The following is a 20,296-nucleotide window of genomic DNA, read 5'->3' as shown; positions in this document are numbered from 1 at the left end:
AATAAATAATTATATATGATACTACTATACTATTTTATATATACGCATATGTAACATTATTCTGTGTACAAGTTTATGTTAGTAATTCTAATACTAATGGAATATAAAAATTAATTCTACAGTTGAACGTTAGAAAATAAATAATTACGAAATATCATAAAATGTCAATATTTTACAAATTAATATACAAAGAATACACCATTCCTTTTTCTTGATTTTTAATGGTTTGGAATGAAGGATTTAGTTCAAGCAAGAAGGTTTATTGATACAAGGGCTCCATAAAAAGGTAAAAGCAGATCTATACTATGATGTAAATTAAAAAAGGGAAAACTTATCTTGATTAGGTGAAGGTAGCCGTGTACATAATCAAGAGAAAAATTATCTAATGAAAAGGGGAGCAAAATCTGATTATATTCTAAAGTAAATATTCACTTGTAAATCCTAAATAAATTTGAATATTTACAAATCTTTCAAGTACAGATGCATATGAAACAATCTTAATAAATAGTTATCAAGATGGTTTCTTAAACATATCCCAGAAATTTTATCATATAAAATGAATTCACTATACCATTTGTATTAAGCTAAGGAAATAGTTCCTATAAATCAATACAAAATGAACTAAAACAAACGTGTAATAAACCACAAAAAATTATTTAATAGTTACTCTTTGTCCCATTCTGATTCAAATCCGTTGAACTCTCCAAGATATGAGTTGATTCAAGTCCATTGAACTCACTAAAAGATAGCTTTATACAAGGTGAAAACTAGCATAAGAAAAAAAATACCAACAAAAGTGTTAAAATAAAAATTGGATTATAACAAAGAAATAATACAAGCTCATAAAACTTTACAATAATGCAAATAAACTAGTATTAACTCCAATTCCCTCATAAATTAACAATTATTGATTCTTTGAATTCTCTTGAATCATACTTGACAATAATGCAAAAGCCTAATCCTTTACTTAATTAGAGAAACCATTTGACTACAAAAAAAAATATTCTCTTTAATTACAAAATTTCATTAATTCACAGATCTATTGCAGACCTCCCCTTAAGAAGACTTTGGAGCGAGTAAAATCTAAATTTAACCCTATTCTTTAGTCTTCTTCCGTGTGGATTCAAATCCCCTTGGTCACATAGCACAACCTCTACCCAAATAGGTTTTTTCGAGCCTAATTCTTCCTCTTCTCTCTCTTTTCTACAACTCCTTGGGCCGATTTGATTTTTTGTCATATTAAAATCACTATGAGAGCTTCTGTAGATATCACTCTCATCTAATATTTCTTGCAAGTGAATCAAAGTTGGACACATTGGCATAACGATTTATATCTTTTTCCATTGGGATATCTCTATGCAATATTTTCTCGTACGCCAGATTGGAATGAAGGAGACCGGAAGGTTATGTGTCATGGTGAACAAATTTGCTGGAGATTGCTTCGACATTATGGTGGAATGGTGTTGTTCTTCTATGATCGAGTTCATCATAGAGATATTAGAAGTCTGACTTTCTTTTTTATAGTCAAAGTCCTTGCACCATGTTTATCTTTTGGATGTACACGAATGAACGAATTATTTTAATGAGGTTCACGAGTTTGAGAAACCCAAGGACCAAGAGAATAACAACCTTACTCATTTTCATATTCTTTCTGACGTCATATATTTTACAATGAGTTTTGACTAAAAAGTAGAAATCTAATTGATCATATCTTGTGTCGATCTTTGGATCCTGTTGTAACATGCATTTTTGTTGCTTGTAGTATTCATTTTTCATTCAAGAACTTGAAAATATAAAAAAAAAGATAAAAGCAAGAGGAAGAAGTGATAATGACATAGTGGAATCACTAAAGGAACAAGTATAAAAGAATCGGTCCAATATAGCGATGTGATTAAGTTAAATCATAATATAAATGGTTATACGGAGCCATAACCGAAATATATATACTATGTTGTAAAGCCCAAGAATAACAGCAAAGTGAGAATTCACAGAAGTTAAGCTCAGAGAGAGTTGAGCAGTAGGAAAATGAAAGGCCAAAACCTTGAGGAAAACCCCAGAACCACAAAATACTAAAGAAATGGCACAAATTCAAAGTGAGAGGAGAGATGAAGAATGAATGCACAGGAACTGTGGGATCTTGGAGATCAACGGATGAGGTTGAAGGAAATGAACGATCCAAACTAAATCATGTAAATTGGAATCAAGGAATGAACGGTGGAGATTATCGAGAAGCGCTCGTGGAAGAGAAATCCGAAGGAGCATCGTCGCCGTCAATGGTCAAAGATATACGGTCATCGGGCGCGAACAATTTCGGGCATTAACCAAGATGAAGGGCGGATTTAAAGCTATAAGCGGGATTTTAGGCGGATGCAAAATGGTAAATGGTATTTAGAGGAAAGCACCCGATTCCATTCAATGGTTGACACATAGCAACTAGAGGAGAGAGAAAAACTACTCATTTTGGGCGGGTAACTCTCGTGCAATTAGTCCACTTGAAATTGATATCAGCCGTCGGATCCTGGGGTTGAAATCTACGGTGAGAACAGACCCGATATATATATATATATATATATATATGTGTGTGTGTGTGTGTGTTAGCAATGCGATTTAATCGCAATCGCAAAATGCAGTGACACTTATATGAAATCACCCCTAGCCAAACCCGAAAATATATGCATTATGTTTTAAACTCTTGGTGCATCTGTTATATCGCATATCGTTAAGTTTTGTATTGATATATCATTTGAAAGGGTCGATTGAAATTTGCAATAAGAAGTCAATGGAGCATTGAACGGGCAGATCCGAAGGATTTATGCAGCCGATTTAATTCTTTTTGAGTTCCACGGTAAACCAAAGATTAGCATTAATTTCATTGTATAAAGGGAAAATCAGTGTTAAAACCAAATCCGAAGAAAAGGCAGTCATGCATGTTTTCTTTGTATTTTGGCCAATCAAAACGCCCGATATATATATAAGCCCAGTTTTCGAACAAGTCAAAGTCTAACACAGTTAATTATGATTAAAACAAATTAAGAATTATTAAAGTATCCATAGAGGAACTCAAGAGCCAATCAACAGAGCCGAAAAGCCAGCAGTTATCCTCATCTTCTAGTTCAGTTATTTCTTGTTATTTTATGTTCTTTGAGGTGTCTTTACCCTCTGTAAAATTCTATAATAATTTTTACTTCAAATAGTTAGAGAAGCAGTTAAGTAGTTTGATAGTTTCAGAGATCAATAACTATTCCCAATGTATAAAAGAGGAAAAACTACAAATAAAAATGGGTTGTTGGAATTTTGGAGAACTCGAAGACTAGACCACTGTATTCTTGATATAACTGTTGATTTATGAAAGAATCAGACGTTTCCATGAATTGTTGGGTATAATTTTGTAACTTCTCTGTCATGTGTCATCTTATGTTTTCTTCTTTCAAGTATAGTAATGAAGCTACAGGTCTTTATTTGCTTATGTAGATAAAGTTAAAATTCCTTAAAAGAGCGCTCCTATACTTGAAGTTTTCACCTTCCTTTCTAAGTTATAGATAATAGTTTCTGTGTAAGGCAACATATTATCTTTAACTTCTCCAAGGGTCACAAATAGTAGTTTCTATGCTAAGCAGCATATTGTCTATGATTCAGTTCTCATTTTCATAATTCTTCTATGTTACAAATAGTAGTTTCTGTGAAAGACCAGCATATTATCCTTAACTTTTCCAAGTTTCACAGATAATAAATTCTGTGTAAAGTAGCATATTGTCTTTGACTTCTTCCTTCTTCATTTATCATTTATATTCAGCAAGTAAATGACATTCTGAGATTTTCAGGTCACATATGTATTAATAGTTAAAAATCAAGTTTTCCAGGTTCTTCATTTGAGAACACAACATATAATCAAGTGACAGTAATTACAATCATTAATGTCTTAAGAACAATTTCTACACAACTAGGAAATTGGTTTCTTAAGGTAAAACAGATCCCATACAAAATCTCATCCCAATTCTATCACAGAGTACCTCTAGACATTAAGAATACCGCAATTAATTTTTTAGTAGAATCCAAAAATATACGAAATCACCAAGTCTTATTAAATTCATTTCTCATCGAGTGGAAAGTAGGTTTAATGGGTGCGAAATTCTTGCATGAAGAGGATAAAGGTATATGACAAGTGGAAATTCATCTGTTTACGATGAGGTGCCACTCCTCTCATCCTCTTTGGATTAGGAAAGAAAGAAAGAAAGAAAATTATTTTAACGTCCACGAAGCTAAATATAGCCTATGGGATATACTTCTTTTTCATGTGGTTGATGTATTCAACACCTTTCCTATAAGCCTCACAATACGCTCCCATTTTCTCGACAAACCCCTCACTAAATAGATTATCCCAAGAGCTAGCTACTAGAATGTCTACATAACTTTCCCTATTGTCTCAAGGCCGATGTTATATACCTAGGGGGGATAATATGGGGTACCAAGGGAGGTACCCAAGGTAATAATGTAATAATGGGATGGGCCATAGTAATAAATAAGGTGGTTAACCCATATCATGTAAAGGACCACAAGTAGTTAGTAATAATGTAATGGGCCCATGGTATTAGTTTGATGGTATGAGGGAACCATGGTAATGACCCATGGTATTGTATGTATGAGGCCTATATAGAGGCTAGAGACTCCAAGTCAAGGAATATTGTATGAACAAGCATATGGCTTGTGGAGTGTTCTCCTTCCTTAAGGAGTGAATGTATGGTGTTGCCCTACCTTAAGGGTCTTGACATCAATAAAGTGAATCATTTCTATATTTGGATCTTATTATTCTTGGGTTTATTTCTATTCTCATATATATTTTGGATCAGACCTACAACAAGTGGTATCAGAGCACTTTTTTGGGCATAAAAGTTGAGAATTTTTTTTTTTGCAGGATTTCGGGGGCGGCGAGTTTGCAGATCAGATTGGTATGTTTTGGTGCAATATCTGCAAAATCTAATTGCAGATCTGTATTCTTTGTGAAAAAATAGCCGATTTCAAAAAAAAAAAGGTTGAATCGGAGTCCGGATGAAGGCGATATCACTGATCTAAAAATCAGTGTGGTTGCAAACAATTTTTCAGGACAACGAGTTTGCGGCACAGATCTAGATGTCCTGGTGCAAGATCTGAAAAATCTGATTGTAGATATGGAATCTTTGTGAAAAAATACCTAATTTCAAAAAACAAATTAGTCGAATCGGAGTCCGGATGAGGGAGATATCGTTGATTTAAAATCAGCTCTTTTTGCAGAAATTTTGGTTACGGCGGGAGAGTAGCAGCACAGATCTAAAATTCTAGTACCTGGATCAAGATTTCTATCACATGGGTAGATGCAGAATGATTTTTCCATTTATAAAAATAGGTCATAATAGGATTCTGAGCAATATTGACTAAACTGTGACAATTTCAAATTTTTGCCAAGTAAGCGAATTTTTTCTCAAACCCTCTTCATGGCGATTCTATATTTTACAGGAAAAGATGATGGTCCTACTATTGAAGAATTCATACAAAGATACAAGTCCACACATGGGACATATTGGAAGCTTCCAATGGTGCTTAATATGAGAGATGAGGCTCAAAAGTGGAATTCATCACTTGACTTAATGCAGTTGATCAAACTTTCAGATGCAGAATTTGAAAAAATCTTTTTGGACAAATGGTCTCGGGCTAGAAAAAAGGAGAATGAGACACATAAGGGGTTAATTGCTACGGGTGTCTCCTTATTGCAGGTTCATGGATTGATTCAGAAGGAGAAAATAATTGTGTCTATAAATCCGAGTTACAAGAAAAATCTCATAAATGTCAACTTGGAAAAAAAATTGCAAGTTCCAGCAAAACAAATTGAAAATACACAGGTTGATGATGAGGCTATTCAAATTTATAAGGATTTGAAGCTTTCTATGGATAAGTATGTGTTTTATGGTGATTTTTATGCTTCAGATATGGATAACATGGATGTTGTTTTGGGATACCCTTGGATGGAATCAGTGGGTACTATAAATATTAATGTGCAGAAGAAATTCCTGAAGTTGTGGTATAAAAAGAAGAAAATTACATTACAGGATATTTCCATCAATAAACAGGTAGAGGCTGAAGCAGAAGATGTTCCAGGGACTGACATATCAGATGATGAGCCTTTAATGATCGACAATCAAACACAAACAGAGGCTGAAGCAGAAAAGGTTACAGGTGCTGATACATCAGAGGAGGGCTCAGTGGTTGAAGTCATATTGGAAAAGAAGACACGACAACAGGCACCACAATAGGGTGAATTAAAGAAAAAGACACTGTGGGTTAAAACTTCAACATATCATCACCCACATCACCCCGCAAGAAAACAACCAACAAGATGGCAATCAACTAGCCACAAGGACAACAACCCCCGTATGACGGATATCGAGGAGCAACGATCCACCTACTACACACAGAAGAGCTACCACGGTCAACTTCCATCTCAAGCGAGCGAGGCACCAGTGAGATCGAGGGTCCACCTTTCTCTTGGATGGCTAGATGCACGTGCATGGTACCAGTGGACTACTATTTTGAGTAGATCTTATTATTTGTGTTCTTCCCATGTTTCGGGGACGAAACATGCTTAGGCGGGTGGAATGTTATATACCTAGGGGGGATAATATGGGGTACCAAGGGAGGTACCCAAGGTAATAATGTAATAATGGGATGGGCCATAGTAATAAATAAGCTGGTTAACCAATATCATGTAAGGGACCACAAGTAGTTAGTAATAATGTAATGGGCCCATGGTATTAGTTTGATGGTATGAGGGAACCATGGTAATGACCCATGGTATTGTATGGATGAGGCCTATATAGAGGCTAGAGACTCCAAGTCAAGGAATATTGTATGAACAAGCATATGGCTTGTGGAGTGTTCTCCTTCCTTAAAGAGTGAATGTATGGTGTTGCCCTACTTTAAGGGTCTTGATATCAATAAAGTGAATCATTTCTATATTTGGATCTTATTATTCTTGGGTTTATTTCTATTCTCATATATCTTTTGGATCAGATCTACAACAACCGAACATTCTAAAATGAAATGCTTTTCAGTTCCACTTTTCCAGAAGAACAAAAAATACATACTCTTTCCTCCCACACTTCTTTTGGCCTTTTTTAGAAACCTCTTTCACAATAGAGTTGATGAGAGTTAGTCCTTAATTGAGTAATAAGTATTTTGGCTCTGCAACAAATATTAGCCTCTATGTACGCTTTTTGATGATGATTATGAGTGGGATTATACACTTCAATATAGCATTTTTTACTTCTCCGTACCTCCCTATCTCAAATACACTTTTGGAACTTATCCATAACAAAATATTTTATCTCTTTACTATTTATGCGACACATGTTCAATGAAATACCCCATTTACTAAACTAGTTTTTATTTTGCTGCATCCAAGTCTTCTTTCTTTTGCACAATGTGTCATTAAAGAAAACATTAGGCCATCCTCCCTCTTCTATTTGCCCAATTTTTTTAAATACCTTATGACTCACACCATAGAAATTGGTTCAATAGGAGAAACCCCCATTTCACTTAACAAGATAACATAAGGAACTGCATTTTTAACTTTGAATTTGTTTGTAATCAAACGCTTCTGAATTTTCTCAATTTGTTTCTACTGGACGTCAGATGTACTTCTAGCCCACAGTTCACAACCATAGAGAATCATTGGAATCACTAGAAGCCAAAAAAGAGTTTGAGTGGTTTTCTAGTCCCATAACTCTACCTCTCTACACCTATTTTGAAAAGCATAAAATGCTTTCCAACCCCCCAAAGTTATTTTCTTTCTAAAATCATCCCAAAATAGATTTTTGTTGAAGTCAATTCCGAGGTATTTGTAATCTGTAACTCCTTCCAGAATTTTGCCTTCAAAGTAGAAATTATGCTAGTTATGTTTTCCTTTTTTAGAGAAAACCACTACTTTCATTTTGCTAATATTGACTTGCATCCCCACCCTTCTACAAAAATTCTTAAGGGATAGTAAGTTCTCTTGCAAACCAAGAGTAGATTTAGCAATCAGAATAAGTTCATTTGCATACAAAAGAATCCTTATAAAAAAAATTCTTGAATGGATACTATCACCCCTTTGCGAATTTAACTGCTCCTCAATCTTGTCGATATATAAACCAAAAAGGGTAGGAGACAATGGAAACCTTGCTTGACCCCAATATCTCTTCTAAAAATATCAGAAATGCCTGCTGAAGTTCTAATTTAGACTTTCACCTCCTCATACAACCTATGCAAAACTACTCTCAAATGTTTAGGAACCCCAAGTTCCTCCATTTTGTACCAAATCATATCCCTAGGAACCATGTCAAACGTTTTTGTGGAATCAGCAAAGCAACAAAAGGCTTCTTTCTTTCTTGTTGGGTCCCTATAGTACTAGTGTAAGCCCTTATTTTTATTAGTGCAACCCCCTTATTATATTCTTGTGCCCATGTAGTCCTCATATCATTTTTATTGTGCCACATAGAAGCTCACTATTGTTGTTGATGTGCCCTTACATTATTATTGTTATGTCATCTCTGATTACATTATGACCCCTTATACTCCTATATATAGAAAGGAGGTCATGTCATTTGTATCATCCAAGAATTTTTCATTTGTGTAATGTAAATGAGGTTTCCCACTTGAAGAATCTGAATTATAAGGCATCGATCTTTCTTTTCTATCTTTTTATGAGCTAGTTTCAAAACATTTGGTATCAGAGCTTAAGATTCTAGGGTTTCACTGCTCCAAATAGGTCATCATGGAATTGTCACTATAATTTGTTTTCTGCAATGTTTCAAAAGAAACAAACAAAACACATATGATCTAAAAGCTCATTGAACCTCGGGTTCGAATTTCAGATATTATCACACTATATTTTCGGAGATATGATCTGAGGAAGTTAGGATTTAGGCAAGCTTCAGAATTCCATCTCAAATAGGTCATCATGGAATTTTTGCTATAATTTGTTTTCTATAAAGGTTTAGATTCAAAAATTAAAACCCATTTGAGCCAAAATATTGGTGACACTTAGGCCTAATTTTCAGATCTTGTTTCGCTATATGTTGTAAGATACGGTCCAAGAAATTTAAGGTTTCTACAGGCTCCAAAATCACATTCCAAACAGGTGACCTTAGGAAAATCATCATAACTTTCTTTCTGAACATCAAACTGAAGTTTTATAAGAAATTTTAGAAAAATCATAGACTTTAGATTGTTTTGTATCAACTTTAGGTCTGAAGGTTGAAATAGTGACACGTGGCACTTCGTACAAGTTTGCTCTTCTAAAAATGTATATGATTAGGTCATCTTGGGAGATTGTACATAAATATTTCTCAGAGAATCCAATTTTGATCATATTGGTGGAATTGGAAAGAGGACGCAGAGGGCTACCATAGGTCGTTATTTCAGAACTAGGAGATCCGAAACTATAGATTTACAGTTGTTTCAAGATCAAGCTCCTAAAATCAAGAGAATGCGATATGATAAAGTTTGATGACAAGGATCTAGTAAATTAGATACTATAGATGGAGCAATATTTTGATCTACATGAGGTGAAACTATTACAAAAGGTATGTATTGCATCTTTATATTCAGAATCGAAACAATTTTTATAGTATGAAGGGAGTTGTTCTCGGAAACAACTTTTCACGTGATCAATTTTCATGGAAGAAATGATAGTACATTACGAGGATACAAAGAGAAACACCTTCTTTAGCCAATTGATAAATCTCAAACGAAAGGTTTGAATGGAAGAGCACATTGAGGACTTTCAAAATTTGAATATAAGGGTAAATGATATTCCAGAGAAGCAAAGGATTGATGTCTTCATGGGGACTTTAAAGGATAACATTCAACATGAGGTTCATGTTTGGTAACCCAATTCATTGGAGAAGGTATTCAGGTTGGCAAGAAAAATTAAAAGCGTAATTAAGGAAACAAGGAATCCCACCACTCAAAACTATAAATATGGAAGTGTTTTTGCTCCTAGCCTTCCAGAACCTACAAGTTTTACACCACAACAATTGGAATAAAAAAGAGAAAAAGAGCTTTGTTAAATTTGTGATAGCAAACACACTAAAGGTCATAAGTATGCTAAGAAGAAATTATTTTACATAGATTGTGAAGAGGAGGAAGAAAAGGATCTAGAAACATCAAAAGAAGAGGATATACACTAGGAACCAACCCCAGATAAAGAATAAATGAATCTGACAATATATTTTAAATAATTGACAATAATTATCACTTCTCAAACTCTCAAGATAGAAGGACATATCAAGAAGAAAATGGTTCAAGAAGTGAAAGATCACATCGAGCATCGAGAAATGAATCCGACCAAATCTTGTAATGCATTGGTAGAAATTACCACTCAAACTCTCAAGTTAGAAGGACATATCAAGAAGAAAAATGTTCAAGCAATGAAAGATCACATCGAGCATCAACAACAAGTTCTCCAAATTTTAAAGGATAACGCCATTTTGGTGCAAAATCGAATGAAACAACAAACAGATCAACATCACAGTGAAATCAGTTTTGATTTAGGTGATTGGGTCTTTTTACGGCTACATCCATACAAACAAATTTCCCTCAAGCGAGCTATTTATGATGAGGAAATGTTGGCAATATTACATGCACTTAAGAAATGGTGACCTTACCTAATGGGAATACACTTCAAGGTGAAAACGAATCATGATAGTCTTAAATCCTTTGTAGAACAAAGATTGTCTTCAGAAGAACAAAAAAAATGGGTCAAAAATATGTTGGGTTATGACTTTGAAATAATATACAAAAAGGGGAAGAATTCTTTTGTTACAGATGCATTTTGAAGAAAGGATGAGGATGTGGAAGCATTGTTGTGTGCTATTTCTATTATCCAACTAGATTGGATAAACGAAGCAAGGGATGAATGGAAGAATGACGAAGAAGTGTGGCCACTCATTCAAAAATTGCAAAATATCCCAATTCAAATAATATTGCCAGAACTTGACGAGGAAGGAAAAATCATAGTGGAACCTAAAGAAGCCACAGAAACAAGAAATCAACAGCTACGAAATCGATCAATTTCAGAGTATCTAATCAAGTGGAAGAACTTACCCGCTGAAGATTCCACATGGGAGGATGAGAATTTTATGCGAAAGTATCCAGAACTACTCAATCGTTGAGGACAACACTTTTTGAAGGAGAGGGGCATGTTAGGTCCCCACTCTACTAGTGTAAGCCCTTATTGTTATTAGGATAACCCCCTTATTATATTTTTGTGCTCATATAGTCCCCATATTGTTATTATTGTGCCACATAGAAGCCCACTATTGTTATTTTTGTGCCCTTACATTATTATTGTTATCTTGGCTCTGATTACCTCATGACCCCTTAGACTCCTATATAAGGAAATCAGGTTTTTTAATTTGTATCATCCAAGAATTGTTCATTTATGTAATGTGAACAAGGTTGCCCCCTCGAAGAGGTTGAATTCTAAGGAATTGATATTTATTTTCTATATTTTTGTGAGTGGTTTCATAACAATTTTCTCCCAATTTTTTTTAATGATGTGACTTAAAGTTATGCAATGATCAACAGTGGAATGTTTAGGTCTAAAATTCTCTTTCCCTGCAGCATGCTTATCTCTTTCTTCTGCCCAATTGCTGATTTGATTTTCTAGCATGCTTCCAAATAACTTTCCAAACAAGGGGTTTATCATCATGGTCCTATAATTGGAGGGATTATTGACGTCACCACTCTTGAAAAGAGGTATTTCCATACTAGTTGTCCAATCTATGGGGAACCTCTGTTGTATGATGTTGTTGAAAAGTTTTGTAATGTGAGGTGCAAGAATCATTAAGCCCCACTTTAGGTAATATGCTTGGAGTTCATCTAAGTCTTTTTCTTTTCCAACGCCCAACTTCTTGATACCCATATCTACCTCTTGCACTGAGAAAAGTTCAGTATCGTTGCTGACCAAGGGGGGAGGGTCAACCTTGGCACCCTGCTCATAGAGTTGTATTGCATAGTCAAACCATTTAGAAGGTATAATACTATTTTCAGTTTGCATCTTTATCGACTGGAGCTCCTCCAAAATAATTTCAGGTTATTTTGCCCAAGGAAGATTAGTTCTTCCCTCCTTGAAACCATGAAATCTAAGTTTTTCTTTCTTAATATCTGTTTGTAATCTTTGAGCTTTATGTTATCCTTCTTTGACTCTTTTCATGTTCTTCTTGAATTTTTACATTGCTCGTCAAACCAAGCATTAAACGGAAAGAAATTTATTTGAGACTTCTTAATTTTTTCTCTTCACTCTACAAGTGTGCTTTGAATTAAATGTGTTAATTTGTGACTATGAAGGCCATGAATTGTGATTTTCTCCTTCTTGAAGAGCCTCTATAGAATCATTTTGAAGGTAATACAATTTTTTGGAGTCAAATGAATTATGCCCTTTGAGAGATTATGTTTAGCAAGATGAGTTTTTGACTCTAATTTCTTCTTTCTAGTCCAAGAGAAACTTAAATAAACTGGTTTGTCATCTGATTTTAAGTCCCAAAGCTAATCTATAATCAAAATTTCATTTATTTTCTAATACAAACCATGCGAGAAAATTACATAATATACTACACTTGCTCTATTGTATGTATTGCAAGTGAAATTACTGGACTTTGCCCATATAGTCAAACCATTACAAATGACTAAATCAAAGGCCCCACATAAAGTAAGAAACCGTTCACCAAACATATTGTAGCCCTTATCCTCTGAAATTCTTTTTCATTGATGATTACTCTCTTCTATAAGCTAAATAGGGTCGCAATCTTTTTTACAACAAAGAAGGCTAGCTTACTCACTTGCAGTCCTAACATTGAAATCACCTACTATAAGGACTTCACCTAGTTGAGAATATGTTGCAATATCTTCTTTTAAGGCTACAAAAAGATCGTTTTGGTCATTCCCTCTACTTTTTTAGATTTTTGGAACTTGTGGCGCAAAATAGCATGCTGCAATTCTGATGTGATTTCCATTATTTGATATTTTAAACCAAATGAATTGTTTACTTGAGTCTTATTTTTCTAATTGAATGAGACAAACTTCTTTTTTCCTCACTAATACTATGATACCCCGTGTCCTTTTCCATACCCTGCTTCCTTGTTACACACTTCCCTCTTTTATTATCCTCCAAACAAAGGTGTCTTGCACCCTTCATGCTCATGTGTTTCTATGAGGAAAATTATGTGTCTATCTTCCGCAATAGGACCTAACCTACGTCTTCTTCTCCATGGGTAACCCTTGCAATTCCAACAAACTAAACTTAAGGAAACATGGGTATCACTTGATTTCTGTTTATGTTGACATGCAAGACTCACAGTTGAGGCTTTGTCCCTGCTTTCCCATACTAGCATTGCTTCTTGATTTCATATTGAAGAATTTTTTGCCTCTTCTTTATTATAATCATGTTTCTCTGTTTTGGAAGGAGGTCCAAATCATGTTCTCAAAACTTTACCTTTATAAATCCATGATCTCTTGCCTTCATCTATTGCTTCCCTAACCTTTGACATTTCCTCCATCTTTTCCTCCTATTGTATTAGAGTTAAATCTTCTTCTAGAAAAAAAAAGAGAACCCCTTAAAAGATGCTTCTTTCTTAGAATGATATATTTATCACACAATCTAGGCATGATGACTTTTATGGGCTTGGCTTTCTGACCGTTAAACTTACCCACCCTCCATGCTAGGCATATTTGTCCATGCCATAACGTCTTGTCTTTCAAGAAGTCCCTTGCAAGGTAAAGAGTACATTCATTTTTCCTATAGTCTTTCACCCCTTTAATAATTATGTTTGTTACTCTATTTTTTCTTTCATTTCTTTCTCTATCTTGCATGTTGCCAAACTGAATTTTTGTTTCTCCTTCTATATTAGCATACTTTCTAGTAACTTAAGCCCAAGTTTTGGAAACCTTTGTGGAGTCTCCTTTCTTTCCTTCTCTTGCTTTCTCTTCACGGTTGTTTATTTAGACAATCACTTTCCCTTTATCCTAGGATGGTTTCACATTCACTGCATATGTACTTCCCACTACATATTTCTTTATGTTTTGCACATTCCCCTTCATGCGTTGCCATTCTGTCCTCCCTATCAGGAAAGCTTCTTGTATCAATGCCACTTGTTCTTTCAAAACTTTATTGCTTTATACTAAAGCCTTGTTTTCAACTATTATTATATGAATTTTATGATGTCTTTCCTATTCTTTAGTTTCTAAAACCTCCAACCTCTATATTTTATTTAACCATTCTCTCACATAAAAATGAGATGACCAAGTGAGAGGTGTAGATGTGGGACTATAGAAGGAAAAATCATCAATGACTTTTCCTTTGGGCTTGTTGACACATGCTTGTAGAGGGAACTTGTTTGAATGCTTATTGCAAAGGGCCCGGGTACTTTCCCTTTGAGACTGTTTTTTCCTTATCTGTTCCCATTTTAGATGGGTTGGTCTTCATTTTAGAATGCCCCAATAGTGTTTGACATTGACCCAAAGCCACTTCTCGGCTTTGGTGTATGAGAAAATTTTCACTTGTCCTAGATCATTTGTTTCCACGGATTTTGAAGTTTCTTGTCTCATTGTCATGTTCGAATGCATTTCTAGCTAATTCGATTTTCCGCTGCCTGAAACAACAAATTTTAAAAATTTCCCAAAAAATCATTCAATGCATAAGCTTAATAATCAATGGCTCAGTGCATTGGTAAAAGCTTTAAACGCTTCCAACATTGTTGCTACAAACTCCACAAGTAAAAACCTTCTTTTTTCATTCAACAACAATACATTAAATCCTGAAAATCGAACCGAGGTTCTCAGCCTTAAATCGAATTTCTCTTCTGAACTTGAAAACTAGACAAATGAAGACCATACGCAGTCCGACATTGTACTTAATGAAAATATAGAACTGAAAAAACTCCTGCTATTTTTGCATATACTTCTGTCATTTCTGAATAAAGTTGCAATTACTAATGGATGTGATGTTCTGCATATAGCCCACAAATACGGTGTTTTGTTATGTGCCGTAGTCATCGTTCATCCTAGTGGATATAACCTAATAGTGTGTGAGAAAGAACACACAACCATTTCTATGGTTGCCTTATCATTTTAAAGATACCGATAATTTTAGAACGTTCTCAGTCGATAGCCGCAAAGCATTAAAGGTCAGGAGAAAACTTTGAATTGCAGTTACAAAACCCCCGTCATTTCTTGTTCTTCCTTGAGAGCTCTCCTGATATTTCCTTTTTAAAAAGTGAATATCCCTTTGTGATAGCATGCAACTCCTTTTTCTAGTGTGAATATTGTTATAAAATTACTGGAGAAAGAAGTTTGTCTCATTCAATTAGAAAAAGAAGACTCAAATAAGCAAGTCATTTGGTTTAAAATATTAGAAAATGGAAACCACATCCAAATTACAACATGCTATTTTGAGCCACAGATTTCAAAAATCTACAAAGGTAGAGGGCTTGACCATAAAGATCCATGTGCAGCCTTAAAATCGGATATTGCAACATATTCGTAGCTAGGTGAAGTCCTTATAGTGGGTGATTTCAATGCTAGAACTGTAAGTGAGCAAGCTAACATTCTTTGTTGTAATGACGATTGTCGCCCTATTGGGCTTACAGAAGAAAGTAATCATTAGTGGGAAGGAATTTCAAAGGAGAAGGACTGCAATATTTGTGGTGAACAATTTCTTACTCTATGTGGGAGCTCTAATTTAATAATTTGTAATGGCTTCACTAGATGAGCAAAGTCCGGTAATTTCACTTGCAATACTTATAGTGGAGTATGTGTGGTAGATTATTTAATTTGATCGCATGGGTTGTGGGAGAAAATAGATGAAGTTTTGATTGGAGCTCAGTTGTGGGACTTGAAATCATATCACAGTCCAATTTATTTATGTTTCTCTTGGATTGGAAAGAAACAATTAGAGTAAAGAATTCAGCATGTTCAACAAAATCTTCCACAGGGCAGAATTCTTTTGACACCATAAAATTGTAATACTTTCAAAATGATGCTAGAGAGGCTCTTTGAGAAGGAGAAAATTAAAATTCACAACATACATAGTCATGAATTAACACATTTAATTCAATGCGCACTTGCAAAGTGCAAAAGAGCAAAAATTAAGAAGTTTGAAGCAAATTTATTTTTGGTTAATGCTTGGTTTTGACGAGGAATGCAAAAAAGCAAGGAGAATGTGGAAAGATTCAAACAAGGATAACATAAAGCTCAAATCTTACAAGTAGTTATTAAGCAAGCAAAAGGCCGATTTCATGGTTTCAAGGAAGGAAGAACTAATCTTCCTTGGGAAAAATAATCCCAAATTATTTTGGAAGGAGCTCCAACCCAAAAATATACAAATTGGAAATAACATTACAATTTCTAAATGGTTTGACTATGCAAGACAACTCTCTGAGCAGGTTACCAAGGTTGACCCTCCCCCCTTGGTCAACACTGATACTGAACTCTTCATGGTACAAGAAGTAGAGATGGGTATCAAGAAGTTGAGTGTTGGAAAAGCAAAAGAATTAGCAGAACTCCAAGCAGAATATCTAAAGTGGGACTGAAATATTCTTGCACATCACATTACAAAAATATTCAACAACATCATACAACAAAGGCTCCCCACAGATTGGAAAACTAGTCTGGAGATACCTCTTTTCAAGAGCGGTGACGTCTATAATCCCTCCAATTATAGGATCCATGGTAAACCCTTTGTTTGCAAAGCTATTTGGAAGCATGCTAGAAAACAAAATTAGCAAGTGGGTAGAAGAAAGAGATAAGCGTGCTAAAGCGAAAGCAGGTTTTAGACCTAAACGTTCCACAATCGATCATTGTATAACTTTAAGGCACATCATTGAAAAAGTTTGGGAGAAAATGGAAGAATTCTTTTGTTGTTTTGTTGATTTCAAAGAAGTGTTTGACTCGGTTCCTAGGGATAATCTTTGGCACAAAATGGAGGAACTTGGGGTTCCTAAACATTTGAGAGTAGCTATCCATAGGTTGTATGAAGAGGTGAAAGTCAAAATTAGAACTTCAATAGGCATTTCTGAAAGTTTTAGAAGCGATATTGGGGTCAAGCAAGGTTGCCCATTGTCTCCTAACCTTTTAGGTTTATATATTGACAAGCTTGAGGAGTGGTTAAATTCGCAAGGGGGTGATGGTATCTATTTGGACAAGTTTGTTATAAGGCTTATTTTGTATGTAGATGACCTTATTCTGATTGCTAAATCGGCTCTTGCTTTCCAAGCGCACTTACTATCCCTTGAGCACTTTTTTAGAAGTGTGGGGATGCAAGTCAATCTCAACAAAACGAAAGTAGCGGTTTTCTCTAAGAAAAGAAAACATAACCAACATAAGTTGTACTTTAAAGGCAACATTCTGGAAGCAATTGCAGATTACAAATACCTCGGAATTGACTTCAACAAAAATCTAAGCTGGAATGGTTGTATAAAGAAAAGAAATTTGGGGGGTTGGAAAGCATTTTATTCTTTTCAAAATAGGTGAAGAGAGGCAAAGTTATGGGACTAGAAAACCACTCAAACTCTTTTTGGGCTTCTAGTGATTCTGGTGATTCTCTATGGTTGTGAACTATGTGCCAGTTGTACATCCGACATGCAGTGGAGACAAATTCAGAAAATTTAGAAGCATTTGATTACAAGCAAACTTAAGATTAAAAATGCAGTTCCTTACGCTATCTTGTTAAGTGAAACAGAGACTACTCCTATTGAAGAAATTGCTATGGTGCGATTCATAAGGTAGTTAAAAAAAATTGAGCAAATGGAAGAGGGTAGATGGCCTAAGGTTGTCTTTAATGATAGATTGTGCAAGAGCAAAAAGACTTGGATGCAGCGAAATAACACATGGTTCAGTAAATGGGGTATTTTCTTGAATGCGTGTCCCATAAACAATAAAGAGATAAAATCTTTTGTTATGGAAAAGTTCCACAAGCATACTTCGGATAAGGAGCTAAGAAGAAAGAAAAAGTACTATATTGAAGTGTTTAATCCCACTCATAGTCATCAACCGAAAGCATACATAGAGGCCAATATCTCTTGGAGAGCCAAAATTCTTGTTGCTCAGTTAAGGACTAATTCTCATCAACTCCATTGTGAAAAAGGGTGTCAGAAAAGGCCAAAGGAAGTGTGGGAGGAAAGAGTATGCATATTTTGTTCTTCCATAAAAGTGGAAACATAAAAAAATCTCATTTTAAAATGTGAGGCCTTCAAGACAACAGGGAAAGTTTTGCAGATATGCTAGCAGCTAGCTATTGGGATAATCTATTTAGCGAGGGGTTTGTCTAGACACTGGAGCATTAATTTTGAAGCTTCATAGAAAAAGGGCTGAATACATCAAGTAGATGAAGAAGCAAATTATCCCATAGGCTATCTATAGCTTCGTGGACGTTAAAATAATTTCTTTGTTTCTAGATGTGAGTTTTTGTGTAAGTGAAATTTTGGGATAAGCATTCCCTGGAGTAGGGTTGGAATTTCAAAATGGAGTCACCCGTCAAATTTGATGGTTCCAACCTATTTTTTAATATCAAATAAAGATTTTGACAACTTTATAAAATTTTGAACTATATTTAAGAGGAAAATCACCCCATAACAAAAAAAAAATTACCCGTCAAATTCAATCTTTGCCTAGGACAAATGGTAAGTGTGCCCATGAAAAGTCTTGGGACTTGAAATCTAGGGACATATAGCAGATAACACGGAATGGCTCTCCGTCATTTTATGTTGTGAAACTTATAGGAAGATTGGAACGTTGTGGCATCATAACCATAAAATAATACGTCTCCTCTCCAATGCATTATATGGTACTCCCCATGGTGAAATGTGATACAATGTATTTATAATTTACATGTGTCAAATTCATATATAAGGTTATGAAATTAATGATATATATAAAACATATAATATGCTTACAAATTTGGTGTTTGATTCTATACATGATGGTAATACAGAGGTTTCAAACTATTTTTATATATTAGGCTTTGTTTTATAGATTCTATGTATTTAGAATACTTATTACAACGTTTATGTAAATAAAAATACAATATATAGTGTTTTAATTACTTTTTCATTATTTCAACATTTACCATAGATTATACGCAAACAACTTTATATTTTAAGTATTATATATTACATTAATAGTATATTTACATAACTACTTCTTGTTATTGCAATGTTTATGTAAATAAAATTACAATATTTTTAATTATTTTTAATTATTTCAACATTTACCATAGATTATACGCAAACAACTTTATATTTTAAGTATTATATAAATATAAGTATTATATATTACGTTAATAGTATATTTACATAACTATTTGTTGTTAAATAAGTTCTATGTTTATGTTTATATATATATATATTATAAACAAATTATAATGTGTATTTATTGTCTCTCGTCTATAATAATAATATATTATAATTTTTAATTAATGTTTCATTTTTTTTTAACTATGTGTGCTAAGGTATGTGGGGCAAATGTGAGGTGATGTAACAATCAAGGGTGTCATATTGCCTTCTCGTGATCAGTGTTGTTGTAAATGCAAACAATCTAATAAGTGAACTAACATTCCAAGAAAGAAAGAAGTTGTCAAAATCCAAAATTGAGGGTCCCCATGATTTTGTCGAAAAAATAATGGGGGTTGTGGCCACAACACTACTATAAAAAAATTGGTAGGATACTTCAAGATTCATGCATACACACTGGAAAAACATAAAATTGATAAAGAAAAATATTTGTTGATTGTCATCTTTTGGCAACTTCTAAGCAAGAATATTTCATATTTGCTAACATAAGTACAAAAAGAATGCAAGAAATCATTCAAAAATATTTATACATCAACATGTCATTTTTTAAATCAAAAATATTTTACAACGTCTTATACTATACATTATAAAATTGTACATCATCAATTTTTTTTCCTCTTCTTATTACGACCCATATAATTAAATAAAAATTTATCCATTTCTGCGTTTTCATGTTCTAGTCGGGGTTTACTGGGTTTGAATACCTATTCAACCCATTTCCACATTTAATTTATCAATCCGGGTGCGTACTTTGTTTCAAGGTAATGTGCAAAATATATGCATGTAGCAAAGACACAATCAATCACCAATCTTGGATTCAATAACCGAGTTAACGAGAGAACCACTGTGACAGTAATTCAGAATGAATTGTAGAACTATAAAAACATTCAAAACAATTAATTAAGGGATTGTAACAACAATTAAAATAAACCAACACAAAT

The sequence above is a fragment of the Pinus tabuliformis genome, chromosome 4_2, assembly GCF_031772625.1.
Source record: "Pinus tabuliformis cultivar Carrire ecotype Pingquan chromosome 4_2, CPIR1, whole genome shotgun sequence".
In the NCBI taxonomy this organism is placed as follows: domain Eukaryota; kingdom Viridiplantae; phylum Streptophyta; class Pinopsida; order Pinales; family Pinaceae; genus Pinus; species Pinus tabuliformis.
The sequence above is the reverse complement of the archived record's forward strand: the minus strand, read 5'-3'. Positions refer to the sequence as shown.